Source organism: Pinus tabuliformis, chromosome 6, assembly GCF_031772625.1.
Source record: "Pinus tabuliformis cultivar Carrire ecotype Pingquan chromosome 6, CPIR1, whole genome shotgun sequence".
NCBI classification, from domain to species: domain Eukaryota; kingdom Viridiplantae; phylum Streptophyta; class Pinopsida; order Pinales; family Pinaceae; genus Pinus; species Pinus tabuliformis.
The window spans coordinates 243,316,991-243,340,044 of NC_142292.1; positions in this window are offsets into that span (position 1 = coordinate 243,316,991).

Here is a 23,054-nt window from a genome sequence, read left to right on the forward strand (position 1 = left end):
TTACACAAGAAATGTGGCTTCTTTTCCCTGAAGAAAGTCAAAGCTTGACTTAGTATTTTACAAAAATGAAGTGATAACAGGACTGGTTGGACAGATCCCAAGGTCCTCAAGGGGATATTAGTGAGTGCTTTGGGGAATAAGAAGAAGGGGGAGTTAAACATGCCTCATTTGAGCTCCTCCAAATGAAAAACTGCCTCATAATTGTGATCTGAATAGATATAACACTTGAAAACATGAAATGGATCACATAGCTTGATTCTGCAATCACAAAACTACTTACCCAGCCTACTTACCTAGCATTTTTTCTTCTTTTTGCATGGGTGCACTTAGACTTGCAGACGCTGATTATCTTCTTTTCTTTTGACTACCCTCCTATCTAAAATCAACCCTTATCTCTTCCAAGGGCCCAGATTAAGCAGTTGGGCTCCTTTATTTCTCTACCTAGCTACTGATCTGCCAAGCTTAAGCTGTTTGGACAGATATTCATTCTCTATCTTCTAGAACAAGAAATTTAAACCTAGGGAAGCCAAGATTAAGTTGTTTGGCTTTCCCTTATCTGTAAAACTCTTCAAAAAATGGTATGATTATTCAAAATAGAACTTCTTGGAAATATGGAACCTTGCAGCATGAAAAGATGACATATTTGGCATGTAAAACAGTCAATCATGAAATATGAAACCTATTGCAATAGGAGGCTAACAGTGGCTCCACTTGGGGATGGTTTTTCAGGATGAAAAGCCAAGAACAACAGGTCAGAATGCCTTGATCTTCACTTGTTGCTGTAAACTGAAAATTTTCTTCTTGTCAATGCCTTTGAGTGAATTCTCATAAGGTGATATGCAGTATCCTTTCAAGCTGAATTGCAGAAAAATTTACAGCTCTGCTTCTTACCTTTTGGGTGCTTGTAAACATATTGAAATCTGCCTGAGCACTTCTTTGGAATTATTATTATTATTATTTTTTTAAAACAGAGATCTGAAATAGAGCTTCCCTTGATCTTTCCTTCAAAATTTGCTATGTTGTTCCCTCTTATTGGCCTGCTATAAGAAAAAATGCTGAAACTACAAATATTAATGTATAGATATTATACAGAGCTGTGTTGCGTTCAACAAAAGGGATCATGATAGTGCTTTAGCATTCGGCCTTTGACAGGGCCTTCTTCAGCTGTGCTGCCATCCAAACTCTTCAGAAAATATGTGTTGTTGCCTTGAACAACAAAAATAATAAAGGGGCCTTTCCACAGGAAATCAAACTTGCCATGCTTTCCTTTGTCCTCTCTTCTTGAATCCCATCTTGAGACTTTGTTGCCTATGCAGAAATCTTCAGCCTTGGTTCTTTTGTCAAACATTTTCTTGAGCTTCTCTTGTAAGATCTGAGCTCTCTCGTACACTTTCTCTCTTGTTTGGTGCAAATGGATGGTTTGGTTTATTCTTCTTTGGATATCATTTGGCTCTGCCTGCATCTCTTGCAGCAATTTGATAACAGGGATTCCCAAAGAAGAGGGGAACTTGGCCTCCATGCCATAGACTAACTCATATGGGCTCATCCCTATGGACCTCTTGGTTGACAATCTGTCTGCCCATAGGGCATTTACAAGCTTTTTGTGCCAGTTCTTCTTGTTCTCCTCCAAGACTTTCTTAATGATGTTAATCAGACTCTTGTTAGATGATTTGGCCAAGCCATTACCTTGAAGGTAATAGGCCGTGGAGTGACCCAAGGTAATGTGGAATTTGTGGCAAACACTGATCATTTTCTTGGATTTGAATGCAGCGGCGTTATCTGTAATGATCTTCTCAGGACAGCCAAATTTGGACAAAATGTTGGTTTCTAGGAATTGGATAATGGTGGAGTCATTGGCTTGCCTACATGGGATGGCTTCAATCCACTTGGTAAAGTAATCTGTGGCTGTTAGAATCCACTTATGCTGGCCAGAAGAGGATGGATGGATTTCTCCAATGAAGTCCAAACCCCATTGTTGAAAAGGCTTCTCGGTTGAAATGGGTTTAAGGGGCAAGGGCAGAAGCTTTCTTTTGCCTTCAAAGGTTTGGCATTTGTGGCATGAAACAACAAACTTTCTCACATCAGCAAACAAAGAGGGCCAATAGAAACCATCCCTTAGTATCTTATCAGCAGTGGACTTCCAATATAAGTGCCCTCCACAGTCCCCTGCATGGAATTCTTTCATGACACTATCAATTTCATTCATAGTTAGACAATTCAGCAATATTCCTTCATGATTTTTCCAAAACAGGGCATTATCTAAGACACAAAACTTTGATGCTTTCATCTTTAAAAATCTCTTTTTGGTTCTGGACAACCCTGGAGGAGCACACACGTTTAACAATATAAAACATATATCAGCATACCATGGGGATTGTAAAAAAGCTTGACTGATCTGTGGAGTCGCCAGCTCCTGTTCATTGTCCAGTTGATTAATGTCTAAGGCTTGAAAATTAGTTTCGGACATCAATTTGGCTAAACCTTGTCCCTTTATCAGCTTGGTGGGTTTTATCTCAATGTCATACTCAAGGATATTGGCAATCCACTTGCCTCTTTGCCCTCTATGCCCTCTTGATCTAATATGTCTTATACAACAGTATTTGGTACATAAGCAATCACATGTGAATATAAAATGTAAATTCTGAAATCTTTGATTGCTTTAACAAGGGCATATGCTTGCTTCTCCATAATTTGGGACTTCAAGGGTGCATCTCTAAGGGCTCAGCTGAAAAATGCAATTAGCTTTTCATTTCCCTGATCATCTTTCTGCAAAAGAACAGCAGCAATGGTGTGTTCAGATGCAAATGAAAAAATGATGAAATCCTTATCAAATTGAAGACTTGTGAGGACTGGGGCTTGGGTTAAGGCAGATTTTATGCCCTCAAAGGCTTGCTTGGCCTCTAAAGTCCATTTTACCTTGGAATCCTTCTTCAACATTTTATTTAGCATTCTTATCAGCTCGGCCAAGTTTGGGATAAATCTCCTTAGGAAATTGATCTTTCCCAGGAATGCTTGCAACTCTTTGATGTTTCTTAGATAAGGTATTTGAAGGATGGCTTGAATTCTTTCAGGATCAATTCTAATCCCATCTTTTGAAATGATATGGCCTAGTAATTTGCCTTCTTCAAGGCCAAATAAAGACTTCTTGGGGTTCAAGGAAATGCCATATTTCCTACATGTTAGGAACACTTGTCTCAAATGTTTTAGGTGCTCTTGATCAGATTTTGAGAAAGGAGTAAGGTCATCAAGGTAAACCACTAGGAAATCATGGATTTCTTTGGAAAATGAAATGTCCATAGCCCTTTGAAAGGTAGCACCTGCATTCTTTAGTCCGAAAGGCATCTTCACATACTTAAATGTTCCCCATGGTGTTGTAAAGGCTGTCTTGTCTTGGTCATTCGGGTGAACCAGTATTTGATTAAAACCTGAAAAGCCATCTAGCAAAGAAATTCTTGAAGACCCCACTACTCTTTGTAGAATGTGGTCCATTTTTGGCAATGGGTAGTGATCTTTAAGGGAGACTTGGTTCAGATTTCTTAAGTCCACACATAGTCTAATCTCCCCTGTTTTCTTCCTTGTGGGAACAAGATTGGATACCCATTTTGAAAATCTAATGGGTGCTATGATACCAGCTTCAAACATTCTTTTCAATTCTTTCTCAATCAAAGGGAGAAGCATAGGATTGATTCTCCTTAGTTTCTGTTTGAAGGGCTTTCGATTTGGCTTTAAGGGAATAGTATGTTGAATCACAGAGGTGTCATAGGACTTAAGGTCCTCATAACTCCAAGCAAATATATCTTGAAACTCTTTAAATAAATCAACATATTTTGGTTTTTGATCGGGAGGCAAAGATTTGGACAGTTTAATCATTTTGGGCTTCTCTGCTGTCCCAATATTACAGTCTTCCACAACAGCGTTTAAGGGCTGCATCTTTGGCTTTTTGGGGACATCGTTTGAATCAAATATGTCTTCTAATGGAGTGAGGCCAGTAGGTAAAAAGTTGTCCTTTAAATCAATGACTTCAGCCTCTGCTTCAACTATTTCATCTAAATGCATTTGCTTCAGCTCTTGCATGTTTTTCTAATAAAAAATAGTTGGGTGCAGCGTTTGATTTGCTGCTTCAGCTATTATAGTTTGCTCATTTTGGCTCATTTGCTGTTGTGAGTCATCCATGGCATCTTCATCAATGTTTGAGCTTGAGAATTCTTGCTATAAGGTAAGAAAATTGTTGATTTGAGCATCATCCTCAAACACTTTCCAATCTTTGATATTGTTAGGGACAATAGGCCTGTGCTTTATCTCAACAGTAAAGTGGTAATTGGGCTCAAAGGGTAGCTTGCAAGTGCTAGCAAAAGTAGCTAGACTATGAGCATGCATATTATGGTTTCTAGAAATCTTAGCAAGCTTGGATTCAGTGAAGGAATTGAGTATTTCTGTGGCAGCAGACCTATAAGCTCTTAGCCTATTGTCATTAGTAACAAAGTTACCTTTCATCTGTTGAATGATCAAATCGGAGTCACCTAGAATGGACACTTTTGCAACTCCTAGAGCTTTGAGCAGTTTAAGGCCTAAAAAGAGAGCCTCATACTCTGCCATGTTGTTGGTGCATTTGAAGTTTAGTCTGTAAGCATGACCCTCAGCATGACTGTTATGTGTATTGTGAATCCATATTCGTGCCCCTGCTTCTAGCTTATTAACAGAACCATCAAACTCTAAATACCATGTGATTTCTTGCTTGTGGTTAGTATCAAGAGTTTCAGTCATTTTAGGATTGGGTGGACCTTGGTTTTGTGCTTCATGTGGTTCTTCTTGTATGCTGGTCGCACTAATTATTTTAACAGTTTCATGGGTATGGGCAACCGACTCTTGATTGATACATGTTTCTTGTTCTAAAGGCAAAGGATTTTCATCAGTGGGAGGGCAACTTTCATTATTGAACAATATAAAGGAATCCATATCAGAATGGATTGAGTAAATGGGACAGTTTTGGGGTTTTTCCTCACTACTTACCACATACTTCATCAATGTTTCTCTATACAGTCTCTTTGGTTGCCCAAAGACTGAAATAGTGGCATAGGAGAGGTCTAGTTGGAGAGATCCTTGGAGTTTTTCTCCCCAAGATCTTGATAAGAGCATGCCATACTTTGGTGGAATGTCAGCAACCACCACGTCCATTAGGATCGTTTTGTTGGGAAATTGGACTAAAGACACACAAAGGTCTTTGATTAAGCCTAAACACTTGACCTGGCTAGAATCAAATGAGAATAAGTCTTTGTAGGGTCTAGTGATATCAAGGTTTAGCTTCTCCATTACAGCTTTGGGCATTAGATTGTGTGAAGCACCTGAATCAAACATAGCATTGTGCAACACTTTATCATGAATGTGCAAACTGACATAAAAGGATAGAACAACTCCATGTCCTGATTTACCATTGACTTCAGGACCAAAAAGTAATTCAGGTTGATTATCTAAGACATTAACACCATCCCTGTTCTCTGGCATTTGCAGTGATCTTTTGATTTGTTGTCTATACACATCATGTTTGGCAAGCTCAGAGAGAGGAATAGATATCTTTAATTTACCAATTTCTGCTTCTAAATCAAAAGGTTTTTCTGACTGTGTTTTAGTATTGTGACTAGCAGATTTTCTCTTTTCAATTGTATCTTCAGTGATCTTCTCTTGGTTATCAGTGATTTCTTGAGATTGCTCTGTTTTGGGAAGGCTTTGAGGAGTGCTATTTACATTGTCTTTTGAAGGAAAGGATACAAAAGGCTGGTTATTAGAGGGCTGCATGTCAGATACATCCTCTATGGTCACTTCTTTTAATTTTGGATTTGTTTTATCAGCAGGTTCTGTGATAGCGGCCTTGTATTTTACCTTCTTAGCTTGCTTGGCATCCTTTGGCTTGATGGGATCAGACACATCAATGGTTCTTGTTCTCAATTTGTATTGTTTATGGACTTCATAGATAGCTGAATCATAGCCTTGTTTTAAGTCAAAGGACTCTCCAGACTTGGTCTGAAATTTCTTTATATCATGGTCATCTTGGTCTTCTTGGGTTAGGAATACTTATTGTTCACTTTTCAAACCCATCAAGTTTACGTGAGTGTCTTCTGTCTGCTCACTAGATGTGGATGCTTCAGCATAGTTTTCATGAAAAGGAGGTCTTATATCATGGTTAGGATTTGCCCTTCCAACGTTTGGGTTCTGATTTTTTCTAAAGTTTGGATTCCTGATAGGATTGTTTTATTGTCCTTCCCATGAGGCTTTTCTTTCAATAGTTCCCATTCTATTTTCAAAGGTGTCCATATCTTTGATGATTGTGTCCAATTTTTGCTCAAAGGCTGAAGGTTCATCTTTGAAAGTGGCTCTTCTCTCAGCTCTTGCTCTATTTCGCTTGGAAATCAGATTTGCCTCCACACTAACATCTATATTCTGCATGTCTGCTAAGGTTTGAGGGGCTCTTTCCCTTAACTGATAAGCCATGTCTGAATCAAATCCATCAGGGAATTTGTATAAAGCAAGATTAGGTGGAGGTCTAAGGTTTTGTGGAATAGCGTTATAAACATTGTTAAACCTGGCACAATAGTCTAAGACAGCTTCTTGAGGGCCTCTTTTGATAGTGTCATACTCGGATAATATGTGCAGAGGGTCCTTCTTCTTCTCCCATCTATTAAGAAATGTTTGGTAAAGGGCCTCTGGGTCAGCTATGGAATTTGCAGCAAGTGCTCTAAACCAAGGCCTTACATCTCCTGTTAAACTTTGGACAAAAATCTTCATTCTTACACTATCATCATCTATTTCATAACTCCCAAAAAAGTCCTGCATTTTCTTGGTATGTTACAGGGCTTTGCCAGAACCAGTAGCATCAAAGTATGTGATTTTAGTTTGATAGTCCTGAGGCATAACCCCTGGATTTGCAGGTAACTGTAAAGGTGCATATCTGTTAGCCATATTTACAGGGATAAGTGGAATGACTGGAACAACTGGGACAACTGTAATAACAGTGGTGGTAGTGGTAGTATGTGCAGTGAATGGAGGTGTGGAAAAGGTGCTTGGAGAGGTGGATGATGAGCAAGGGGAAGTAGGGGTTGAATGAAACAAAACTTTAACAGGGGTTGGAAAATAGCTTGGCTGAACTATTACAGGACTAGAATCAACAAACTCTTCTTGTTTTTGTTTGCTAAGGTTCCTAGAGATTAAATTGGGATTTTCAAAAACTGCTAGTGGATTTGGGTCTGGATTTGACCTAGTATTACGTGTTTTCTTCTTGGGAGCCAGCTTCTAACTTGTTTTTTGGAATTTTCTGAATAAGGTCCCCAGCCGAGTCGCCAATGATGTTATCACTCAGGTTGTCCCTTGGCTCCTTAAGGGATACAACAGAGGTAACCACAAACCAATCTTTGGGCTGCAGGTCCTAGCCTACCTGCAGTCAGAGAGGGCTCTCTCTTTAAAATTTAACTTTGTTTCGGGTTGATTTTAGGCTAGTTATGGTGTACATGGGTTTTGTTTTGATTTTGGTGGGAAGGGTGATGTTTTCAAGTAGAGTTGGGATGCATAGTGTGAGAAGTTCAAACCATTGGGCATGGAGTCATGGATTAGGGCTTGCTGTTGCATTTTCTTGGTCACAAGAGGAATACAGAGAAGGATTGCTACACATAGAACAATATCAGGCTGGAATAAAGATGGGATGAAGGTTAGAAATGAAAGGCAACTAAGAATCTTTCATTAGCTAACAGAGAGGGAAGGTGGATGAAAGTTTGTCTAGGAGCAGTCAAGAATTCCTAAATAACAGTCATATGTGAAAGAAACAGGGTAAACATGATCATTTAAGTATGCATATTCATAACCATTTCTGAAGAAAACATATAGAAATAACCAGAACTGAGCATAGGGTGCAGTCAAGCAAAACCTAAGCTATTCTTCTTTCTTGTTATTTAGATGGTAACACAATGGTGCATAAACATATGTAAACTGTAAACAGAGATAGGAAAACACTTATTGAGCCATGTAGTAGCACAGGAATTCCACAGTCACTCTTTGGCCATTAAATAACACAACAGTCAATTCTTCATCCAAAGCATTCCAACAGTCTTTGATTACAGAGCTTCTCAAAAATACAGCGCAAGTCCAGAATGAGGATTATCAGCCAACCAACCCTTTAAACAATGAATTAGGGTGGTTTATATAGAGAAAATATCCAAAAATATATATTACAGCAAACCTTAAACAAGTCTGAGGGAAATGAGTTCTTTAACCTAATCTTGTCCTGAAATTAATGCAAGAAAATATCTTTTGAGCTGCGCTGGAGGCAGCTGCATCAAAATGAGTTAATATCTGTCCTTATGGCTCTGTGCTGTTCATTTAGCCATAACTGTGCTTTGGGCTTTGATCCCCTGCTCTTGAGTGGTTTTGATGTGCATTAACTGTGATCTGAGAGCCTTAAATGGCTTCACCGCTTTCTTTGACTTTGCTTGGGGGCCTTTAATGTTCACCTGCTTTGGTATTTCCGATCTGATACTCTTTGCCGCTTCACTGATACTCTTCAATTTAATCTGGGCTTCATCTTTCCTCTGATACTCTTTCACAGTTGATTCGGGCCACTTTCTCTCTCTTGATATGTTTGAAACTGTCAAATCGCCCCCTTTCTGCCCTTTCAAGGCAAAAATAGCTGCTGCAAATGTTTTTCGTGGCCTCTAGAATGCTATCGGCGCTGGCCGATTAAATATGAACCTTTATGAAGAAATCCTGTCAAATTGCGAATTTTTGGGTTTTGCAGGTAGCCGAGCAATAGGCAACCTTCCATTTTGATCATTTTTTCTTAGCGATGCGCTAATTGCGCATCAAAAACTGCCTCAGTTTTTCATTCCGGGCATCCTTCGCTGCGATTTTCGACCTTCGCGCCTTTTTTCGGTGATGATGTCAGCCGTGGGTCCCGGTACGGCAGTGACGTGGCAGGGTGACGTGGCAGGTTGATGTGGTAGTACAGCAGGGTGACGTCGCACAGGACACGATGGCGGGGTAGGGACGGAGGCAGATGCGGTGGCAGTGACACGTAGCAGTGGGGGGTTGACGAAGAGGTGACGTAGCGCTGATGTCAGGGGCGGAGAGACAGAAGGCGGTTTGTGGTTTTATCGGACCGCCTTCTGTACGAGGGTGGTAAATGTCAGAGGAGCTCCGATGCAATCAAGGGCGGACACCTGTGTTCTGTATGACGACAAAACCGCCAGGCTATCGGATGATAACCGTCGATCGTTAGGGCGGCTCCGAAATCGCCGAGAGCCGTCGGATCTGGGCGGGCGGATCAGAGGGCTGACGGAGTGCGGAGCTGGCAGCAGGTTTATGTGCGGGGGCCCGCTCGAATATTAAATTAATATTGCGCGACGGGGCTTTCGAACTTTGGGTTTGTGGGTAATGTGGGTTTTACATGGTTTGTGCGCCAGGGGTACAATTTAATCAAAATATTTAAACCAAACCCGAAAATGTGAGCGCGTAGGGTAAAACATCAAGGTTTATGGGTAAGAGAGGGGAAGGGAATGGTTATTAGTTTAACCAGAGGTTAGGCTAACTCTTGGTTAAGACGCAGATGGGTTAATAGTAGCCCCAGGTGGACTATCATTTCCCAAAACCATATATACATAGCTATAATGCTATAAGGTGGGATATGTATTATTTTTGGAATTTTATATAGTTTTTGTATAATAGGGGATAAGGAAATGATCTAGGGAGATAGATAATAGAGTTAGTAGTTAATATGAATTTGTGAGGTGAAGTGTAGGGGAGAGGCTAAGTTTGTGAACTGAAACTTAGACATAGGAAATGAATGGACTGCAGAGAAATGATTTTTACACAAGAAATGTGGCTTCTTTTCCCTGAAGAAAGTCAAAGCTTGACTTAGTATTTTACAAAAATGAAGTGATAACAGGACTGGTTGGGCAGATCCCAAGGTCCTCAAGGGGATGTTAGTGAGTGATTTGGGGAATAAGAAGAAGGGGGAGTTAGACATGCCTCGTTTGAGCTCCTCCAAATGAAAAATTGCCTCATAATTGTGATCTGAATAGATATAACACTTGAAAACATGAAATGGATCACATAGCTTGATTCTGCAACCACAAAACTACTTACCTAGCATTTTTTCTTCTTTTTGTATGGGTGCACTTAGACTTGCAGACCCTGATTATCTTCTTTTCTTTTGACTGCCCTCCTATCTAAAATCAACCCTTATCTCTTCCAAGGGCCCAGATTAAGCAGTTGGGCTCCTTTATTTCTCTACCTAGCTACTGATCTGCCAAGCTTAAGATGTTTGGACAGATATTCATTCTCTATCTTCTAGAACAAGCAATTTAAACGTAGGGAAGCCAAGATTAAGCTGTTTGGCTTTCCCTTATCTGTAAAACTCTTCAAAAAATGGTATGATTCTTCAAAATGGAACTTCTTGGAAATATGGAACCTTGCAGCATGAAAAGATGACATATTTGGCATGTAAAACAATCAATCATGAAATATGAAACCTATTGCAATAGGAGGCTAACAGAGGGTATAGGATTAGCTACTTGGACATATGCCCGTTCTTGATTGTCATGTTCCCAACTCAATAGCTGATGTAGGCATCTGCAGTAGCCAACCAGGGTCTTCCCCGGATGAGAGGATACCTAATGAACTTTGCCTTCTGCTGGAGAACTAGGAAATCAACAGGGTACTCTCAAGAATTAATGGAGACCATCACATCCTCCACAATCCCTTCAGGGGTCATGGTTGAGTGGTCTACTAACTGAAGTACTATCATGGTCTTTCTCAAGGAGCCTTGAAGGTTGAGATTGAGCATGGTGTCCTTTGTCATCACATTAATGGTAGCCCCTAGATCAATCAGGGTATGGGGGATCATGGTGCCATTGATGTGGACATCAACTACTAAGCTTCCAGGGTCTAGATACTTCGGACAGATTACCTGCCCCAACATCAGGTTGGACAGTTGTCCTATGACATTGATGGTTGGGGCATCTGTCTTGCGCCTGCCTGGATGCTTGAAGAACTTCTCTTTGATCATCTTATTATATATGGGCACATCCTTTATGGCTTGAAGAAGTGGTATCTTTACACATAACTATTTCAATTATCCCAGGAGTTCAGTTTCTTCCGGGGTAGGTTGTGTTATTCCGGATAATCTCTCAGGAAAGGGTGGAATTGCTTTCGGTTCACTTTCCTCTTTATCTTCCTCAACCTCCTGAGGGGGAGGCTGGCTATCTGGGAGAACCTTCCCAGATCGTAGGTTAATCTCCTGAATCTCCACAACATAGGTTGGGCATGATGGTTCCCCACTATATACTTGCTGAGCCTGTTTGTTGTTCGGGTTTGGGTTCGGTTGAGCAGGCATTTGGGGTTGCCTTGGTGGAGCAGGAGGCAATGGTTGTGGTTGAGTAGGTGGTGGAGGCAAAAGAGTGGGAGGAGAGTTGTACTGGGGCCTCCACCCCTAATGAGATGCATTCCACTGAGGTTGTGGCTGAGCATAGGAGTGAAATGAATGAGCGGCTGGTTGGGCATGATATTGAGATGGATATGTCCAAGGAGGAGGTGTGGACCAGGAAGGATGAGCAGGGGGACCCCAAGAAGGTATGGAAGTGGCTTGATTGGGGTTGTAGTATGCCTGAGATGTCCCTTGCATTCCCTGCTGGTATGGTCTAGGTCCATGCGGTCTCCTTTGGTTCATGAAATAGAGTGGTTTAGTGGCTCCTTCGGCCCCTTGGTATATAGCTTTAAGTCCGAGCAAGGAAGAGCACTTATCTATAGAATGTTATTCTTCACAGACTGAAAAAACCTCTATAGAGTTCAATGGACATTCGTTCCTAGGATGCCTTCTGGTGCACCTAGGACAAAAAATGGCCAAAGCCCTCTCTGCTTCCTCTTGTTTCCTTTTGATATGCAAGGTATCCATTTGCATGGCAAGAGTTTGCAACATCTCACTCTTGAAGTCTTCCATCATGTTTCCAAGTTCACCTTTAAGGATGAACTAGATGAGGAGGTACTAGCTGTGGGTTGACTCCCCCTACCTCTCTTTCTGGCTGCCCTAGAATGGTTTCTAAAAACAGTCTTTATGTCTTCATAAGTTAGTTGGTAGATGTCTCCCCCGACCAGTAAATGGAGGGTGTCTAGAAGGTCTTCCGGAATTCCTCTGAGCAGGACCAACTTCAGATATTTGGGGTCAAGTGTGCACCTGACCCTTTTATAACTAAGTTGGAACCTTTCTTCGTAATCTTCCAAGTATTCATCACTTCCCATGGTCATTCGGAAGGTTTCTTCCTTGGTATCATTTGACCTACAGTAGTCTCGATATTTGTTATTAAAGGCTTGCTGCATCTAAGCCCAAGTTGTGGTGCTATTGCCAGGTAACCCCATGAACCAGCGCAATGCTGCATCCTTGAGGGTAGAAGGAAACAACTTCAACTTCTGCTAATCTTCTGCATAGTCATAGGTTCGACAGATAACAACAAACTCAAACAAGAACGTGTCAGGATCTTCTGTAGTCAATCCATGGAAGTGAGGTAGAGCTAAAGGGATGATGTTCTTCATTTTAGTGTCCCCATTGGTCTCTTGGATGGGAAAGGTACCCTCTACTCTTTCTCCATTCCCCCTAGCATTTTTGTTTTCAGCCATTGTCTCAGGAGGGATGTTTTCTTCCTCTTCTTCTCCTATAGGTTCTTCAAATATCTCAGGTTGTTCCCCTAAAGGTTCTTCTGGATCACTACCATCGAAGAAGAGAGAAGGGTGGCTTTGTGATGTGGTGGGGGTGTTGAGTAAGAATTTCCCTGAATTATCTCTGTTCCTATGAGGCATGAAAGGAAATCTCTTTTGGGGTGATTTTTGTTTTTTTTCTCTACATGTACCTGCAAAACTGAAGTTGATTGAACAAGAAAATTGCAACTACTGAAATGAACTTGTTGAAATGGAAATTTCAGAATTGAAAGGACTAATCTACTTCGTTGAAATGGAAATTGCAGAATTGAAAGGACTAATATGCTTTTGCTGAAATGGAAATTGTAGAATTGAAATGAAAGCAAGGAAATGCAGAAATTGAAAGGAACAACTACTCTACTTTTGTTGAAATGAACTACTTAGCAGAATGTTGCAGTAGAAAATAGAAGAAAAGCAGTAATCACAAAATACTTTGACGCTTCCCCAGCAATGGCGCCAAAAAGTGGTGAGCACTAGTATTGTAGCAATAATGCTGCAACTCCTGGGGCTTCCTACTTTACTTTTATCAACCTGGTAGTTCGTAACAAACTTGGAAGCGACGGTGCTGTATGCACAAGTACTAGTTCTTACTGCACGCTGTCACTTGGTTAGCTGGCGCTAGATCACTAGGAGCTCAAGCCAACTTCTATGATTTATAGAAGAAGCTTTATGTGTGATGAAAGGAAGGAAAGCTCACTCTACATAGGCTACTCTACTTGCAGAAAGTGAAAGAAGACTGAAATGTGAAGTAACCCTAGCAAACCCTAATTAACCAACTAACCCTACTTTTGCAGAAAGAGAGATGAAAAACCATAAAATGAATGCCATTACCTACTTAGGAAGTAAACAAAATCTATTCAAGCTATTTCTAGGAGGAACTGAGAAAAAAACATCTTTTTTGGATTTTTATGTATTTTATGTGAAATTGTTATGCATGTAATTTATTTGCTTGTGGATGTGGCAGCGATTAGGTGGCGATGGAGGGTGAATTTTGGATTTGCAGAGGTGTAGGAAGGTGTGGAGGGGTCTTAGGAGGCCTCTGGTAACCTTCTGGAGGCTTTCCCTGCAATCAGACTTCAAAAAGTCACCTACAGGAAATTCTACAGGAGGCTGCAGGGGATTTACAAGAGGATCTATAGGAGGATGCTGAGGGCTGTTATAGAGGTTTTAAAGGTGGAAAAATGGTGGGAAATGGTAGTTGAAGACTAGAGGGATGTGTTAAGGTGTCCAAGGTTCATCAAGAAGGATTAGGAAAGAGAATGATGGTTGGATTTGTTCAAGGGACGAGAGGAATGTTTATGAGAAAAATGCAGCAAATTAGGGCAGATTTATGAGGGGATATGAATGACCTGTGAAGCATGTAGAAAAAGAGATGGTGATGGATGATTTATTGACTTATTATGAGCAGAGATGTATTGCAAAAGAGCTGCAAATAAAACACTGAAACTGAGCAAGAAAAGAAACTAGCTGCACTAGAAAAACAGAACTGTACCTCATATTAACCTAAATTCTAATCTAGGAAAATAAAATGCTGAACAATGCTACATGGAAAGGAAATCGTGAATGGAGATTTATTGCAGAAACAAAAATGAGTATGGCAAAATGGATCTGAAGCAAAGCATTAACCTCTAAAACAAACTATAACACTAGAAATTGCATGGAGAAGGCAAAATTGTGTTTTTGGTGGCAGCAAGAGGGTCTTGACCTCAGCTCATGGTCCCAAAGGGAGGAAAGGAGGTAAAGGCTCTGTTGATGGCCATTTTGTATCTTTATCTTACCACTATTTAACCTACTTCAGCAAACTGAAATGGAATGAGCTATGCAAATCACCAAAAAGCAACCTATTCTACTAAGGAAGAAATCTATCTAACAACAACTAATTCATGAACTGCAACAAGACATATAAATACAAGACAAGAGGTACTGGGTAGCTTGGGTTGGGCCCTAACCCAGGAGCTTCAGCCCTCTAGAAGGACTTAGCGATGGCTCAAAATGAGCTGAGCAAAAGCTGCAACAAAAGTTCGAAAATTTGACTAACATCCAACAAGCTACTGAGGCCCTAGGCCTCTCTATTTATACAACTGGAGCTCCCAACAGCTCTCCTAAAATCAGGGAGGCTTGGCTCTCAGGACTTGAGATAGACAACAGTTAACATTCACTTGATCGGCTGCCTGTTTAATGCATTGATGTGGCTGCTTGTGCTTTGAGTTTTCTGAAGGAGGATTCGAAGTAGGGAGTCATCAATGAAGGGGACACCCTCCTATAAATCCTCTTCCTTGTCTTCCTTGAATATTGGCTGCCAAATGCTCATTAAACCTTTTACTTTGTCTCAAAATTGACCAAAAATCTGCATAAAGTACACATTAGACTTTGTTACACAAAAATATCATCACCATGATTATTTGCAGTCAGATGGGTCTATCACCACTTGCACTATCCTCCTAAGCAAGTCTCAGACCTCAACTCTTCAAGTCAAGCTTTGAAAATGAGAGAAAGACATTGAAAATCAACAAAGCTCTGGTTCCGCACTTTCTCTCACTATTGCCTATGGTCCCGCACCTCCTGTTTACAAAAACTGCGGACCTACCCGCTCTGTCCCTAAAGGTGTGGGTGCGGACTCCTGTGAAAGTCAAAAAGGCGCAAGTTTATTCTAAAAAACTCACTTTGGGTTAATTCTAGATGATTCTAGAAGGAATTTTGACGTGGATTGGTCGCTCTTAGGTGGTTCATGCATCCCAAAAGAGAAGGAGCTAATCCCTTGATGAGAGGAGCTATCCCTTTGAAGGAGGGCTTTATCCCTTTGAAGGAGGACCTAGTAACTTCCCTCCATTGCACTATAAATTCAGGCAGTGGGCTGGTTGCTGGGGAGGTTAGAAGCTGAACATTTTTGAGGGTAAATGCTGGTGGAATTAAGACTTCCTAGTTAAGCTTGAGAGGAGAGATCACATACCTTTTTGGCTTCATTGGGAAAAGAGTGAAACTTGTCAAAGTAGAGGAGACTTCTTGCTGGACCTTGGGAGGAGCTTGTACAGCGTCAAGGCACAGGTTGTAAAGTTCTTCTTTGATTTGAATTAATACAATCAGATTCATTTTTCTCAACAAATTGTCTCATGTCATTTGTTTCATGAATTCCTTGACTTTCATGTTAAATATGTTTTATGATATTGGCTTTTCAGGTGCTATTTAATTTGTTTGCTTGTTTGTGTTTGCAGATTCGCGACAAGGGAGCTCATTTGGATCAAAGGAGCGAGGCTTCCACAAACTTGCGTTCGACCCAAGGTAGGCCTAAAACACTTATTTGCCTTTGTTTATAAATGCATATTTAGAGAAAGATAGTTTGTGATTGGTTTGCTTGTCATTAGGTCTTCTTTAGATTCTAGGAAGGTCTATCTTGTCCGCAAGATTGACTCATTCCGTGTGACAAAATGGCGACTCCACTGGGGACTTGATTTTTTCCTTGTTTTTACTTTGACCTGAGAAACTGTGTTTTTGTTTCTGTTTTTGGCTTGTTGTGTGTGGAATTGGGTAGAAATAGTAGATCCAGGGTTATTTTTTATTTTTCATAACTTTGGGAGAGGACTGCACCCTAGCCTTTTGACACAGTTTGTACTTATCCGCACTTTTGCTTTTAGCACAAAGTGGTACCGCACCTGTGTTAACTATGGACCTACGGACCCTATCAAAATTTTGAAAAACCTAAGATTTCCTCTATCAGTCAGCTTAGTTTTTGTTTAGAAGTTATTATCCACTGCCCAGACCTGCATATAACCTGTCAGAAGCTTTCCTTAGGTTGATTTCATTGGTGTTAGGGTTTTAGGTGAAATTCCTAGGAGTTTTGCTTGTTGGGTTTGTTTTTCATTTTGGTCCTGTAGTAGCTTTGAGCTTAGAAGCTGTAGGGACCTCAGATCACCTTGGTTTCTACCAGCCTTCTTATGAGTCTGACCATTTATGAAATCTACTGTTGTTGAGGAATCCGCTTTGTGTTTTCTCTTTACAAAACTTCGAAAATCTTGTGTTTAAAAGTTTGGATTTTCATTTTTAAAAAGAAAACAAAGTTGGTTGTTTTTGACTGATTTGTGGTTCTGCATAAATTGGTCCTTAGTTTACGTCTAGCTAAGTAAAACATCCTTAAAAAGAAATCTTGTAAGCTTTAACTTCAAATAGGTTTTTATAATTTATAGATCTCAAAGTTAGTCATTTCCATAGTTTTGAGTGTTTTATAAAAAATAAAAAAATCTCTTTTGGAAAAGTTTGTTTTTTGTAGTGGTTGAGTGCTTTGAAAGGAAAAGGGAAATTTTTGTGAAAATAACTAGTTGTCTCGTTTTGAGTGCATTGGAAAGGAAAAAAGCTCTTCTTTTAATTTGTTTGTTAAGAAAGATTTGTGTTTACAAAGTAGTTGCATTCTCAAACTCTTTCCTAGCTAGAAGTTCATTGAAGGGAAAAGATTGTTTAATCATCTTAAGTGCATTTTTAGTGATTTTGAGTCGAGTCTTCATACCACGAGTTTCATCTCCGCACCTTTTGACTTAAACAAAAACCAATAAAAATAACGCTTAAAGTAAAATTCATCTAGTAATATTTTTATTTCTAGGGCTCTGATACACCAACATAGCTTAGGCTAGTGTCTTGGAGTAGGAGAGTAATTAACTCTCCAAGACAGTAAAACAAACAAGTAGCTGTATCTTGTGGTAGGGAAGAAATCCAATAGTTGCATTTATGCTCTGGGAAAGCTCCTCTTAAAGGAGAAGCACGAGATCATGTCCGAACCAGTGTAGGAATCAATCCTTCCTCATTGGGAACGACGCCAGATATTCACGTATTAAAAATGGTAAACCTCGGATAAACCATTATCGAGGAGCCTGGGGTCACTTGTTGGTAAACCTTGGATTATGTCAAGGAGCCTTCAAGGGGATTGAGCTTGCTACTTTGCCCTTGCGTGCGTATCGGATCGTAGACTGTTCCCCCAGGTATATTTGTTTCAGTTGGTAGCCTTAGTGACCATATTATTTAGGATTCTTCCTAAGGTGACAGTGGTGGGAAGATCCCACTGTCCCTGGAGCAGACGTCGGCTAGAATAATTGGATTTTCTGGGGGGTTCTCTTCACTCGAGACGGTTAAGTGGAGGAACTTGTGCCAGTCTATTCATTAAGCAGGTTGCCGGGGTAACTGTTCCAATCGCCATTTCTGTATTGAACTCTGCGATGTTGGATTTCATCACCAACTAGTGTTTTCAGTACGGAAAGTTACTGTTTGTGTGTGTTTGATCTCCTAGATTCTTTAGGCGTGTGATTCAAATTTGTTTGGTTTTTTAGAGGCTTTAGGTGGTTTTCATTGAGATTTTACTTTGTTTGTGTGTGAAGTAGTTAAAATATTTTAACCGTGGCTGAATTACCGAGGAAGTCCCGTAGACTTTGGGGCCAACCTCCTGAGTTTTCACCGAGCCAGCCTGAAGGGTTGAAAGTCCTCATAACTCCTAGAGACAGTAGAGTTGGGTCACCTGAAGAAGGAGAGTCTTCTTTGGTGGTACATCCTGATTTTCAAGCTTTAGTAGCAGATTATAATCCACAATCTGTGTCTGTTTCCGAAGTTACTGGTAGCTTTTCATCTACTAGTGATATAGGTGAGGAACCTGAAATATCTGAACCTGAAAGTGAATTTGCTGCTACTCCGACATTGGGGTTTGCTTCTCCAGCTTCTAGTCGTCCTAGTTCACCTAGGGTAGAAAGAATAATTACCCAAAATCTTCCTTCTAGACTTATAGCTATCGAATAACTTGCTCCGGAAGAAGAAGTAGGCATCCCTATCCCTGAAAATCAACCTGCTATTGAGCTAAGGGAGCGTGAATCAATTTTTTACAGTCCACCTAGGAGCAGTGCTTGGTATCTTTCTTTGACTAATTTCTTAGAAAACCTAGGGTTAAGTTTTTCACCACCTCGTGTTCCTTATCACCCAACACCTAGAGGTTATTATCCTCCATTAAATATGTCAAGGCAGTTGTCCATGTTTACTCAATCGCCTGAATCCTTTTTGTACGATGGTCCTTCTGTTCCCTTTGGGTATCAGTCACTTTCTGGTACTTTTTCGAGAGCATCTCCTCAACCCATTGAGCAAGGGTTATTAACTGGAAGTAATGGTACTAAGCCGTTGAGTGTAGAAGATATTCTCATGATGTCAGGTACTATTCCCAATCCTCAACCTCAAGGTGGCCAGTTACTGCCTGGGGGGCAGCCTCAAAATCCTCAATTATCGCCTGGGGGGCAACCTCAAGGTACCCAATTTGCGCCTGGGGAGCAATCTCAAGGACAATACATACCTACGGGACAGTACGTTCCTCAAGGTCAACCCCAGACTCAATATGTACCCCAAGGTCAACCCCAGTATCAGTTTATACCTCAAGGTCAACCCCAGTATCAGTATGTGCCTCAAGGGTATCAACCCCAAGGTCAGTACTCGAAGCAAGGTTTCCAACCACCCTCCGGTCAATCATATGTTCAAGGAATGGGAAATGTACCTTTGAATTATCAATCCTACCCTCAACCTGTTATGGGTCTGTACCCCGGAATGAATTTAGTGCGGGATCCATCGCAAACTCAACAGGTGTTGTAGCCAAATGTATAGTTGTCATCTCAAACTGGACAACCCTTAGTTTCTGGTACACCCGAGCAACCTGTCCAGTCTTCTATTCAAACTTCTGTACCTTCGGTAGTTTCTCAGCCTGGGCCTAGAATGCCTCGTACTCTGCCTCAAACAACTGCTGCAATTGCCACAACATCTGTTCAATCTACCCCACCTACTTCTGGAGTATCGACAACTCCGGTTTCTACTGTTCCTATATCTACTCCTCAGACATCTTTACCTCCGTCTAGATCCACGATTCAAACTTCGGTTCAGATGCCTGTAGGACAACCTGGTTCAAGTACGGTTGTCACAAGTCAACCACAATTTACTTATCAACCGTACTAGGGACAGTACCAATTTGGTCTTGCTGTGCAGCAGCCAGTCTATCAGTATCAACCATACCCTGGGTACACATATCAACAACCTTAACAACCCTAGTACGGTTCAGTTAATCCTGGCTTTCCGGGAGGATACAATATCCCAAATGCAATTCCTATTCCTAGTTATCCTGGATATCCTCCTCTTGGGGCTGGTCTCATGACCCAGAGTTTTAGGGACCCTAATAGTTAGTTACCGTTTATCGCAACTTTGGACTTGCCTGACTTGTCGCGCCTGACGAACAATCCCATTAATTATCTTCTGTTTTGGCCGCCAATGCCGAATAAGTTGCCTAGTGATATTCCTAGGTTCGAAGGCAAATCAGGAGAGGACCCGTCGAACCATGTGATGACTTATCACCTCTGGTGTGTGTCTAACTCCATTTCAGATGATTCAATCTGTCTAAGGCTTTTCCAGCGCACTCTAATTGGTCTCGCGGCCAAGTGGTACATTGAGTTACCGCGGGGCACTTTTTATAATTTTAGTCAGTTAGCTACCTTGTTTTTAACTCATTTTCAGCTGCCAGTCAGATATGACAATGGCACAGAGTTACTAACTTCGTTAAAGAAATCAAAGTCCACTTACATTTCAGATCACATTCATGAATGGAGACGTCGACAAAGTTTAGTGAAGGTTTTTATTCCGGATCAGATCTTGGCTGAGTGGTTTGTAAAATCTTTGTTGCCAAAGATCACTGAAGATGTAGCTAAAGTCGGAGTTGTTACTGAGGAGCAAGTAATTGCTCAAGCACAGTACCTTGACTTGGTCTATACTCAGTCAGGTACGTTACACGAGAAAATCCCCGATCTTCCCAAGCAAAATCAAATCGTTGCAGCTCCTTCGGGATCTCATGCCGCCGATGGTATGATTGGTACGGTTAACACTAAAAGTAAGAAGAAGTCTTCCAAGAATTCTTCTCCTATCATAACCTTGCCTCATTCCTCGACAGGAGATTCTTCCGCCAAGATTTTCGCCGATATTCACGTTGTAGAGTCATCTACAGCCAAATCAAAATCCGACGGCAAGAAGAAAGGGAAGAAGAAAAATAAAACGGACAAAAATTCAAAAGAGAAACCTGAAAAATCAGAATCTAATGATGAAAAGCGCAAACCTCGTTATCCTTGTCTCATTTGTGACGAAGAACATTTTACAAGAGACTGCCCTCATCGTGTAGAGGTTGCGAAGATTGTTAAAGGTTCCCAAACGCCTGCTGTTTTGAAGGATCCTTTTCCAAGTCAAGACAGTAAGATGATAGGTTCTTCCTCGAGTGCCAATGAAGAACCCATACTGATGATGTCCCATGTTAGGATTGCGACTCGATCACATGATTATGGTAGTAAAAGTCCTGTTGATGGTAAAGAAGCAGAATCTTCTCATTCTAACCCATCAACCTCAGCTCCCGGTTCCGATCCACTACAGATCGAGAAACCTAACCCAGACTTGGTAATCAAACCGCCCGCCAAGGGTATATTTCGAAAGTCAGCTTTCAATCCACATGCGAGAGCGGCTTAGAACTATAACATTGTTGAGGATTTAGCTATTTCACCCTCAGCAATGTCGGTTTTGGAAGTGCTGCAATCATGTCCAGCACAGCGTAAATTACTTTTGTCGGCTATAGGAGCTTTTGACGTTCAGGACTCGAACCTAATAATTTTCGATCTAGAAAATAGTACACCCCGCTTACCTCATCAAATGGCTTTCCAGATACCAGTGATAGTCAAAAGCAGGCCTATTCATCGGACTGTGATTGATGAGGGAGCCTCAACGTGTATTATGTCAATACAGTGTTGGAGATCGCTTGGTTCTCCTTCGCTAAATCAATCCCCGACGATTCTAAAGGCCTTTGATGGCCGTGGGTTTCATCCTTTTGGAATTCTATAGGATTTGCCTATAGGGGTTGAAGGAAAAACCGTTAATCTAGATGTGGAGGTGGTTGATGCTCCTCTAGATTACAGCCTTCTCTTGGGTCGAAGTTGGTCTTACGCTATGACAGCTGTTGTTTCATCGGTCTTTCGGGTTATAAAGTTTCCTCATAATGGAAAGATCGTAACAATAGACCAGCTGGCTTACTTTTCATCTGACCCAGCCTCTTCTGAAAGTATTCAGCATGTCGATAAAACGACTATCTCGTATAAGGATGTTGGAGTAGGACTAGTTAAAGATGCCGGTTTACTGGGAACGTTTCCTTTTCCTCCGATCAATGCATCGTCTTCATTTGCAACGATTCATATGATTACGTCAGACACCATTGTTTATGATGATCCTTGGATCGTTCCTTCTGAATCTGAGATAGACTCATTTGGTGATGTCATGCCTTTGAGTCCATATGAAATTGCGTATGAGGCCGTGCAATCATTTACCGACCCATCTTCAACTGAAATTGACCTAATGAATGTGGTCCGTGAAGAATCACTTTTCACATCAAGCTCGGATTCAAACACGTTTTCTGAACTTGTTCACTCTGATGAGAAAATTCGTGAAATCCTATGTGTATATGATTTACCATGGGAAGATCTCCATCACAGATCTTCGTTTTTACCCGAGAATGATCGTTTCGAAAATGATTTTTCATCAATTTTTACGACTGAATATGTCAAGGAACCTCAAAATCCAATGAAACATCCTGATTCGGAGTTAAATTTGGGAAACATCTCTCGAACTATTCCAGTTGACATTTCGGTTAAGCCTGGAATTGTTGAGAACATTCATATAGGTGCCTCATGTATAGAAAATGAAATTCAAATATATAAGGCCCTATTTCAAGAATTCCGCGACGTGTTTGCCTGGTCTTATGAGGAAATGCCAGGAATTTATCCCGCGATTTTTGTTCATGAAATAAAGACTTACCCGGATGCTAAACCCGTCCGGCAACATTTGCGTCAGATTCACCCAAGAAAAGCTGCTGCTATCAAAGCAGAAGTTGAAAAATTACTCAAAGCAGGTTTCATTTATCCGATCCCGTTAACGGATTGGGTATCGAATATTGTTCCGGTTAACAAAAAGCAAGGGACAATAAGAATATGTATCGATTATAGGGACATTAATCGAGCCTGTCCAAAGGACAATTACCCAACTCCCGATATCGATCAAATCATTGATGATTGTGCCAGCAGCGAAATATTCTCCTTCATGGATGGTTTTTCCGGATACAATCAAATCAATATTCTACCTGTCGATCAACCAAAAATGGCTTTCATTTGTCCATGGGGGACATTTGCTTATTGAAAATTACCTTTTGGGCTCAAGAATGCCAGAGAAACTTTTCAGAGGGCCATGTCTTATGCATTTCATGACATCAAGCACATTGTGCAACCCTATCTCGATGATTT